Below are 11979 nucleotides of genomic sequence, written 5' to 3' on the forward strand. Positions count from 1 at the left end.
AATGCAAAGGAAACGCTCCCTCTGTCTGTCTAACACACACACACACACACACACACACACACTGCTTGTGTTTAGTCTTTAGGCATGGAATACATCAATGTGCCGCTGTGTGATTGGCATCGGGCGACACAGCTGCTCTGCCTGCTGTCCTACATGACACAATGTCATTCATATGTGAATGTCAGGAATATGTGGAGAATGTTGGTCTACTTCCTCCCATCACTCAGGAGTCAACTAGATAAACAACCCCCAAATGATCTTTTGAGGGAGGGTAGACTTTCCACATGTCCTCCATAGTGGAGTAATACCAAGACTCAGAATCATATAAAAGTATCTAAGAAATAATATGCAAAGGGTTGGAGTAAAATGGGATTACATTGGACACAACATAATATGGCTATGAATGTAGATGGCAGTATAATAAGCGTTTCAACGTGCGTTGCCAGATAACATTATAATGTTCAGGGCAAACGCATGGGCCTGCATTTTTTGCCAGAAACCTTTGCATTGGGCGTCATCGTGCCAACACCATGGCCTCTTTTCTCATTTAGTCAACACTAAGACTACATGTTTTGACTACACTGACGTCTTTGTTAACGTATAAATTCAGTTAATAACTTAACAGATTTCTCGTGTCTTAATACCACCTTAATCACTTCCTGCTTTTTTAACATGGGTTGTTGGGCGCCTGAATAGCTCAGTTGGTAGAGCGGACGCCCATATAAAGAGGACTCCTTGACGCTGCAGGCCGGGGTTAGACCCCGACCTCTGGCCCTTTGCTAAATGTCCTTGCCCTTCTCTCCCCTTACATGTCCTCATCTGTCCTGTCAAATAAAGGCCTAAAAATGCCCAAAAAATAATCTCTAAAGAATTGCTGGTTTTTAATTGCTGTTATTAGAAACAACCTATGGGGTGGTTTTTCACGGGAGGACAGTCACAAAGTGTAAATGTTAGCCGGTACGTAGCCTACAAACACAGGTGCCGCACATTGTTGCTGACTGATTATTTTTACTATATAAAGAAATGCTACAGAGACACCACTTGCATTGAGCTAAAGGAAGTCTTAATATGTAATGTATGGGATGGTTATAGCACACAGGTGTGGTAGCCATAGCAACCTACATTAGGTCCTCTGGCTCAAAAGCTAGGCACTGTGGAAGTAGGGTGCAACTCACATACTAGTATAAAATCTTATTTTTATGGTATAGGCATAGTTAAAAACATTCTATACAGGTGTAGAGGGCAATAAATGATGATGACTCATCTTGTGGCTATAAAAACAAATCCAAGCATCATGAAAAACAAAGCATTGGCTCATATGAAGTGACCATGTGTCAAGCAGCATTTGGCGATCTTTTTTTTTGCTATTGGTTTTCTTTAATAAGAAGACCTAAACAAAATGCGTTCTTCATGCTTCTGTTTCACCATTAATTGGAGCTTTTATTGAGATTTCAGATAATAAAAGTGATCCAGGAAAATGTTTTTTGTCAGTTCTTATAATGTTGTCAAATGACCTGCAATTGGGCTTGTCCTCTGATTTTCTTCTCTTCACTGATAATACAGCAGGTTGAGCTAAATAATCCTCACACTACAATTTCCGCATCATCAAACACAGACAGGAAACAACACCTGTTGTTCCGGTTGCCGACAGGTTGCAGTAGCAGGACTCTAAACTGTTTTGCTCCCTCTCTTCCCTAAATGATCATCATCATATTTCACAATTATTCCAGGTATCAGGGATGAATTTATGTATTTGCATAATATAATGGATGAATTCTAGGAGTTATCAAGAATGTTTAACCAGCAGCACATCTGCAACTGTGATTTTAAACTATTTATTGATCTTTTCAACGCAAGGTTAATTAACAAAAAACACCTTTTGAGTAATAGTTGAAGTGCCACAATTGCATTTTTGTACTGGACTTTCCAGGATTTAACAGTGTTGGGAATACAGTGGATTTGTTTTCCTGTACAGTATGTTAATGCAGTTTAACTTTCTCTAGGTAGAAACTTGTTTCCCTTTGCTGAGTTATGGGTAACAAATTAGAGCTCTTAACTATCTGTAACTTTCTTTTTGTGTATAACGTATATTAGGAATTCCCAACACACTCAAACCCTGATTTCATGGTGTAGAGAAATCGGAGTGAAGAAATTAATTGTCAGGTCAGAAGAACTCTACGACAAGCTGAAAGATATAGAGTGTGACATTTCATCATGATATAAAGTATTTTTTGGCTGACAGGTTAGCAAACATTTACCTATCCAGCAGACATAGCGTTATCATCCCATTGGAGTCATGCTTCTGGCCACCGGATAAGTGTAAGTAAAACATTTTATATTATACTACTTTTCATTTTGGTCTCCAATACATCCAGTCTACCTGTGTGTCTGCTAGCAATACAAAGTTATGATATCTCTCCATCAGCCAGGTGACAGTGAGTGTCAAATAGGGGGGCTGCTGCCAGTGTTGCGACCGTCTGTCAAAGCCCAAGTGTGACATTCCAGAAATACATAGCTGGGACGATGATCTGCAAAAGGGGGTGAGGGTTGTGTACACAGTTAACAAATTTTCCTACTTCATCCCATATCTCCTTCAGTATCTATGGAAAGTGCTCCGGTTGCGTCCATAACCGGTCATCCATTATGCATGACCAATTTAGACTGGCAAGATAGAGAGGGAGGGCGTGGGAGAGGGAGGAAATGGGAATTTACTTAAGCTGCAAATTGATCAAATCTATATCTATATTAGCAATTATCAGGATATTGGAAATGTGGTCACAGCTGTATGTAGATTCATAATGGATGCCCCATTTACACTTTTATTTGCACAAGAGGAGAGAGAGACAGCAGCAGAGAAGTATTGCCACTCTCTACCCGGAGGCACTCCTAGTCTGGAGCATCGTTGGCAAGGGTCTGCTGTTAAAGCTTACCTCAAACACTGTAGTGTGTACGTGTGTGTGTGTGTTTGTATGTGTGTATTTGTGAGCAATGGCCCTCTCTCCTTGGAACAGATGCTTTTAACAGATGTCATTCAGCTACCGACAGAGACAGTCAATAAGACAATGAATTGTAGCACACCAACCCTACCCGTCCATCCATTAGGGCTTCACAATTGATTAAAAAATAGAAAATCGTAGCACTGACTGTTGCACTTTTTATAACTGCAGGAGGCTAAAATGTTTTTTTTCTATTGGGGAAAAGGGTAAGTCAGTAATGTCAGTATTGCTGTGCTGGGCAGAATGTCAGGCAAATTTAAATGTTCCCATGTTATTCAGCCCAAGCAAATCTGAGCACCATTCGGTGAAACATATGTGGAGGATTCTCACACTGGTTGGGTTTTTAATGCCAAAACATGTCCAGCAACAAAATAAGTTGTTGTCAACTGTAAAAAAAGTTCAATTGAAAGTCCCTTCTCTCTGTGGGGAGAATCAAATGGAAAACCTGTAGGTGAGTACTGACAACAAATATGCCAGAGCATTAATATATTGCAATTATTTAAGTTGTTATTGTGTTCATTACTGCATTTTTGCGTGGGTATTTCCACTGTTACCATTATTCTTTATACCAGATCCCACTGTGGCTGAAGGATGTTTCTGAATCACCACAGATGTGTATCCCTGTCTGTGTTATTTATTAAAAACAATCCTGCTATTTACTGCTTGTCTACCAAAAGACAATGCAAAAGCTGTTGGCTGCCGCTGTTAACATGTACTGTACATTACAAGTGTAGTGGGGGTGTTTGAGCTGCGCCTTGAGAGGATATAACTGATGAAAATTCAATACTGTAAAGACTTAGAGTGAATAAGATATCATGAACACGGAGCGCTCTTGTTGAAGCAAAGGAGCACTGATACCCAAAATGCTGCACACCCACACAGGTGTAACTGAGACTAAATGTCTTCTCATTTTGAAGTTGGGAAAAGCTCTGGTGGGAGTTTGCAAAGGTCTCCAAACTATTGCTCAAAGAGTTCAAACAAGTTTAATAAAACTAACGGGGAAGTCAAAGAGGTGCCAATAAAGAATGATCTTTAAACCTCCAGGCTGCCCTGATGGTCTAATCAGCCAAAAGGACCTGTGGGGTATGTAGAGGCTTGAAATATGGCATCTGCAGGCTAACATTGATGTAGTAGAAATATAGTATAGTAATGAAAAACATAACATGAAAGTACAATGCAATCACAACAATACATCTGTAACGATGTATACAAACAATGAATAGCCTAGATCAGTGTTTTTCAAATGGGAGTGTGTGTACCCCTATTGGTACTTTGGAGTACTGCAAGGGGTACGTGATATCTTTTCAAAAATGTTAATTTAAAAATATGCATCATTCCTAAAAGGGTTATACTATAATACTGAATGGATTAAGAGATGGATACAAAACATCTGAAATGTAGCATTTAAATGTTTTATCTTTAAAAAGGTTAAGAGGCTGTGCAGAGGATGCCTGGGGGGGGGGGGGGGGGGGGGGGGGGGGGGGGGGGGGGGGGGGGCATATTTTGGAAAGGGGGGCGTAGAGTATCCCTTTGGGGAGTTTGTTTTAGAGTTTACAACAAAGATCACAACAAAATGACTTTAATACACTTTTATCTACTTTGAAGTAAAACAGTGGTCTGCAACGTTAAAACCTGTAGTAAAAGTAGTAGTAGTAGTAGTAGTTCACTGGTGCAGAAGACAAATATCTGGTACCACGTTATGTGATGATATGACTTATGACTATGGTATTTTGGTGTTTTGTGTGCGTCTTGGCACATGAATCACCAAAATACCATAGTCATTAGTCATGTCATCGGTCAGTCTTCTGCCCGTCCATCCATAGTCACCTCCCTCTCTTTTCTGTGTACTAGTCTTCCTTTGCTTTGTCCTCTGAGTCATTCTCCAGCTCTCTTTATCACAATCCCAACCAACCAAGTCACAGAAAATGTGTTATTGGTTATCCATTATGAATTGGCAGAAAATTGGCTGCAGCATTTCAAATTCCCTTAAGAATAAATCAATCAACCTATATTCATATGACACTATTGCACACATTTATAGATTTACCCCCCCCCCTCTCTCACACACACACACACACACGCAGCCACAAGCAGAGAAAAAAAAAAGGGACATGGAATCAATGAAACTGGAACTGATAGAATCCAAACTTGAGTAAAAACTATCATAGAAAACAAATGAATCAGATAGAGAAAAAATGTAATAAAAAGCTAAACTAAACAGGTGGTTCTTTAGTTTGCCTTGTGTAGATGTTACCCGTCTCCATCCTCACCTGGAGTGTTATTTCCTCCCTCTCTGGCCCATATCTCCTCCAGCTGTCCAAACCCATGATAGCAGCGATGATGACACCCGTATATCTTGGTTAGTAAATGGATGTGAGTCAAGCAGATAATGGCGGTGTTCCTGCAAGCAGTGTGAGTTAGAGCTGTTTGTAATAAGGCCAGTGTGATATGAATTATTGAACGTTGTTGATGCTCGCCAGGTCCTCCCTTCATGCAGGCTGCATCTCGGCGATGGCACGTTAGCACAGCATCCGCTGTTACCAGCGTCATACATCACATACTGCACACACATTCAGATGCACATGCTATAACGTGCTCTCTTCGTATGTACATGCTCTCATGTAAATATAGACACAAGTAACCTATAGACATACAAAAATTTAAAAAAAACTAGGTGTCAACATTTCAAACAAATCACATCAATTTTATTCTTTAAATAAATATATAAATACTATCAATAAAGTATTTAGATCATAAAACCCTTTCCAGACAGTTTGGATAAAGCAAGGCTGTAATCTTAGGGTGAACATTTCAAAAAGTTTAAAGTGTTTTAAGGAAGGAGTGTTAGAAGGGCAACAAACTTTTCGTTGCATGTTGTCACCCAAATGCTGCAGTACAGATCATTAGTTCATCTAATTAAAACATTTAAAAATCATCAATTCTGATTGGCCTGTCTGCACTTTGAAAATGTCAACAGAAGCATTACTGACCGTAACTAATAAATGATCATCCAATACTTTGATAAATGAATATTTTTAATTGCTAGGAGCAATCACATGACAGGTAGTTTGCCAACTGATCCCTGATATTCTAGTAAAGCAGAACAATAGACGAGTGTCACAACAACTTGGAAAAATCCTAACTTGGACTCGTACTTTAGTTCAAACTAATTTAACTAAAGTACACACCTAGTTTGATGTTAGTCTAAGGCCCCATGTACAATTCATGACCTGTCCACCTAAAGACTGTCTAATAGTGTAACAATATAACGATTATAGATAAATGGGAAATTATGGAGACTGACCTCCCCCGAAAAATTCCCCCCGAAGTTGTTGGTTTAATCAGCAAATTAATTTTTTTATTAGATAACTTTACTAAACATTAGGAACTACATGATGTTCTGCTTTTTGTGTGCAACCAGAAGTGAAGTAACTAACAAACGTACTTATTTGAACCTAAACCACATTCTATTTCTAAACCTCAGTTGTTTTTGTGCTTATCTTAACTTTGACCATTTCACAGGGTTAACGACATGTTTAAAACTAGTCGATGAAAGATTGTGTCATTTTCACTGTGCTACATGAACATTAGCACAATTAGAATGCAATAGTCACTTTGGATATCTAATATACACATACTTCATTGGGAACTGGGATAACATTACATCTGCACTTAGCATGAGGGTTTCAGCCTTGTTTAATTGTTGTTGTTTTACACATGCAGGTTGTTTTCTGTGTTTTGTAAATGGCACTGCAGATTTCATCATATCAACGGGGCGATTTCATCATGTTTCAGCTGCCAGGAGGGATGCTTTCAACTCAGTCTAATAAAACCAAGCCTCAGCACTTTAGCATCCCTGTCTTTCATCTTTCTCTCTCTTTGACTCTCTTTCTTCCTGCCCGTTGATGGCCGCCTTTGAAGGCGGAGAGTTAAATATGAAGAGATAATGTGTTTTTGTTGTTTTGAACAACAAAATGAAAGAGCAATGGCCGTTGGCTTCACTGTCAAATGTCCCTGTCGTCCTGTGCGTGCGTGTGTGTGTGTGTGTGCGTGTGTGTGTGTGTCAGCAGTTCAAATATTCACACATACATCATCTCCTCATGGCAGTCAAAGAACACACCCACTCACAGAAGGTAAAAGAACACATGCAAAGACCCTGTGAACACTTAGTTTGAAAAGGGTTTTGTTGATCCCAACACAAGTGAACAGCTGGGACACACCGCCATGAGCACCTCCATCTCCAGCTGACTACTCGTGATTACGTCTACACTCTTGCCAGTCACGTTAGCGGTTGTGGAGGAGCAGAATCCAATGCACTCCTTGAATAGAGCAAACCAATGGATGCTCCCGCAACACTTTGTCCAACTTGTCTCAAAATGGTCATCAAAACATCTACCACGACCCGCATTGATGACGTATTGTCCTGTTACTCTGCGTCGGGGACGCATCGATGCACCATTAGCGTTGACACGACAAAAGATATGAGACCACCTCGGCAAGTGGTTTGAGTGGATAGGATCACATCACAATCCCTTGGTGGTTGTTAAATACATTTGTATTTAGCTATGTCCACTTGTGATTTGATCGCAGAAGACACATTTTAAAACCAAATGTAAACATGGTCTAAAAGATGGGGGGGTTGGGGGGACTCACCGGGTTTGGTTTTAGCCCTTATTATAGAATAACTCCTTCAAAGACTAATCGTATGCAAAGTTGTATGTACTGCATGCTATGGAGCAATGGTACTTGTTTTATTGTACACTATCCCACATTAAGTGAGATAGGAGTTGGACAGACAGAGAGACTGTTTATGGTACAGATACTCGGTTTATTTTATGCTTCAGAACGCAGACTGTATAGGCTACATTCCTTTGAAAATTTTATTTATGCAGCACAGAGAGTGAAAAACAGAGACAACTGAGAAAAGTGGATTCTGTTTGTTTGTTTCCTTAAGGCTCGAGGCTTGGTTCTGTTCACTTCACACAGAATAACGTGAAATAATACAATTTTTCTACTGTGAAGTTGGGTGACTCTACACATGAAACAGGAAGCATGCTAATATTATAGTAAATTTTGTTATTAAAGCAGGTCAGAGTATACGGGGATAGTTAATCAGCAGTTATTTTTGTTTTTCACAGAACCAGCAGGTGGAAGTAATGAGAACTAAACAACTTTACTTTAGTCAGGGATACATGCAACAACTATCAAGTGTCTAAATAACCACATGAAAGCAACGTTTTTATCTGAAAGATTTAAAGAGATTTATTTCTGAAGATTTGCTTAACGTCTTTTCTCATTGCACAAATATTCTTCGGATTTTCCTCCATTGACTACCAGAATGAAAGTATGTCACAAAGAGTGCTGTTAAAAGCTGACATACCCATGAGTATAAAGGTCCTCGAACCTTAAACAAAGTACTTTTTTAAACCTATTGATGATTGATGATTTACACCTGTTAAACCTATTGATGATTGATGATTTCCTAAACTTAACTAAACCTTAACCGCATTGTTATTACATCATTAGGGTTGGACATCATTTTGGATTTTAACGATTCTGACTCCAATTGCGATTCTTCCTTTAGATTCCGGTTCTTATCGATTCTCGATTCTCGACTCCAATTCTTTGAGGGGGGGAGTTGAAACGGACTACATGTCTATTTTCACAAATAAGAGGAATGTTTAGATTTTGATTAAATGGTGGATTGCAGTTTTACGAGCTTTCTCAATACAAAACACAGCCCCACTAGAACCCTGCTGACTGTGCTCCATGGCTGCAACACAATAAGTGCCTGGCTGCTATGGAAACTAAAACGTGCGCATATTAAATTGGGAAACGATGATCCAATTTGAAACCGAATCCTCTAAACGGTTCCAATAACAAAACTATTCTACTGGAATCCTAATTTTTAAAGGATTCCAAGTACATTTTTCAACAGAGATCTGTAACAGTTCTGAAAGGCTCAGACAAATGATGTTTTCCTGCAGATAGGGGCGTCACATCAAAAGATGATTATATGAGTTGCTCCAGAGGGCCGGGACAGACGATGTACTTTGTCAATTAATTTGGAGGATTTGTTGGATAAAATTCACGATTTCAATTAAGATCTGAGGAGGGATGTGTTATCACAGCAACTCTATTTCAATACAATTTTCAATACAATTTCATTTTGATGGTGTCAAATCACTACAGGAGTTTTCTCAGGACACTTTACAGATAGAGTAAAGTCCTCCCCAAGAGCAAGCATCTGATGCAGCAGAGGTGAGGATCAACTTCCTTTTTACAGGCAGAAACCTCGGGAAAAACGGACCGCATAGCTCAGCACCTGGCCTATCTGCAAGGCTGGATGCCATTAGTGAAACATTTCTATTTGTGGGAACTGATCCATTAAAGGTGGGCTGAGATCTAGTTTTTACCTACTTATCTGTTTTGACAAATAACTGGATGGGTCAGTCAGGGCTGCAAAGTCTAATAACCTCTCCCCCCTCCCTTCCTAACAGATTGTGTCTGACGGTCGTGTGGGGCTGTCGCCTCGGCTCTCTGCTGCTCATTATCGTGACCTTTGCAAACAAAAAACGTGCCCTACACACTCACCATCTAATTGGATGAATGTTTCCCTTCGCTTTAACCTTTTCCATTAAGAAACAAAAAAGATATTCTCCTCCTCTTTGGGAAAAATAGACATAAACTGATAATTTGATTTCCTACTTTGTCTAGAAAGACAAACTGATGTTTTTTTCTTAAATGATAAATGTGTTACAATTAAAATGAAGTGCGGTAGGATGAGGTTGTTCATTTAAAGTCACTTGTAGTAGAATAAAATAATAATAAAAATCTTGACATTGGCACTAATATAACATAAGCCATTATGGCACCAAATCAATACTTTAAAGTCCCTTGGTATGGATTTTCCCCACAGTTTAAAACCACCTTCCAGTGGTAGCTTTTAAAAGTGTGCCACATCTCTTTCACAATTTGATTGCATCTCCGCTGGCTACCTGGGGTACGCACACAGTATCTCAGCTGTCAGAGTACAGACAGCACACTCAGATACAGTGACAAACACAACCCCAGTGACAGGGGACACTAAAACACTAACACACTCTGAACTAGCTTTCCTCTGTGCGTGCAGCCTGGACTCTTTACCAGCTTGGGCCCTATGTTAATGATCTAAGTGCACGGCGTGAAGCGTATGGCCCAGGTGCCTTTAGGGTCCAAATCCACTTTTGCAAGTTTGACAGCGGAAAAAAGGGTCCGTGCGCCAGACACGTGGTTCAAAAGAGTTGTACTTAGTGTCTTTATTAATCATAGGTGTGTTTTGGGCGTAACATGCAAAAAAACAATCAGAGTGTCATCTCCCATTCCCTTTAAAAGCCAGGCGCGTTTGTACCTCGGCGCATTGATATTATGATGGCACATTTGCAGCGTGATATTTTTGTTTGTAATCTTTTGCATGTTTGTGTGCTGCTGTGCTTCCCTGTGTGTGTAACAAGCGTAGTGTGCACGTGCTGTGCACATTTTACTAATGTGCTGATAAAGTGGCGTGCTATTAATGTTGTTTTTCATTTGTCAATGGTGCGATGACTTCCAACTCAAGATAGCAATACGCCAAGAATTCCCCTGAACACACCTACCCGTAAGACCAGCACGCTCGTGTGCGCAAAGATGGGCGCAGGTGCATTTGCTGTTTAAAAGACGCAAGCGCTGGACAGGAAACTGCGGCGGTCTTAAACTAGGAAAGACACGTTGACCCAGGTAAGATATGGGCCCCGTGTTTTTTGTTTCCTGGAAAACTGGTTGTCTCCCCAAAAACAAGGAATGCCCATTTTTTGCATTTAAAAAGTTGATTATTTGCTCACACATTTGCAAAGTCTGTTCTACTTTTCCACTGCAAATCAATGTGGATAATTTTGATGCTATAAACAAATAACACATGAACAAACTCTAAACTTAGTGAATGAGGCCCTGAGTTACAGTATTTTGGAACTTTTTACACATCTATCTCTCTCTCTATCTCTCTCTCTCTCTCTCGCAACAGGTCCGGTCAGATAGCCGCCACCAAGAGCTAGGTTCTGTTCGAGGTTTCTGCTTCTTAAAAAGTCGTTTTTCCTTGGCACTGTTGCCCAATCCATGTTCTTGTAGGAATGGATTTGGTCTCAGTGAATTATGGTTTGGTCTAGACCTACTCGATCTGTAAATTGTCGTGAGCTAACTTCTGTTATAATTTGACACTATAAATAAAATGTAATTGACTGTAATGTATCACAAGGCTCTTTAAAACATATGTATACTTTGCCACCATTTGAATCCACAGGACATGTCCACTCTGTCTGTCCCTAGCCAAAGAGACACAGAGAAGATGACCTGAATGATATTTGAAAGGAGAGTTTGTCTTTAATCCACTGTGATGAGACATTTCTTTCATGGCATTGAGAGTTGTATGTTTAAGTCATCCTGCTCCTGCAAACTGTGTTGTCAACTACTGCAACGTAAGATAAACTTCAAACACATCAGATCTGGTTTAAACAGGGAGAACTATATTTCCAGAGCTCAGAGATATTCAGATGAAAGTTTGTGTTATGATTCAAATGTCAATGCTTGAAACACACAGAGACTGCTTTTGAACTTGAAGTGTGTGTGCACGTCTTTCTCTTTTGATATTTTCCAATTGAGCCGAAGCTGAAATATTGTTCCACCTTTTTTTAATCACCGCGTGTTCAGATGTTAACGTGCAGCTTGAATATGATATTATATCTGTGGCGGCATCATGTTCAATAGTTACCATTTGGTGACCGTCTCATGGCTCCTGACACAAACTTTAAGCCTGTTTGAAGCCTCCTACGTCAATAACATTAAATAATCCGTTAGAGCTGCAAGTATAAGTGTGTTAGAATATTTAACTAGTGAGTTCAGGTTTTACCCTGTGAGATGATTCATAAGGACTTATGATGCCCCAAAGACTTTCATAAAACAGGGGGAATGT

Source organism: Etheostoma cragini, chromosome 17, assembly GCF_013103735.1.
Source record: "Etheostoma cragini isolate CJK2018 chromosome 17, CSU_Ecrag_1.0, whole genome shotgun sequence".
NCBI lineage: Eukaryota > Metazoa > Chordata > Actinopteri > Perciformes > Percidae > Etheostoma > Etheostoma cragini.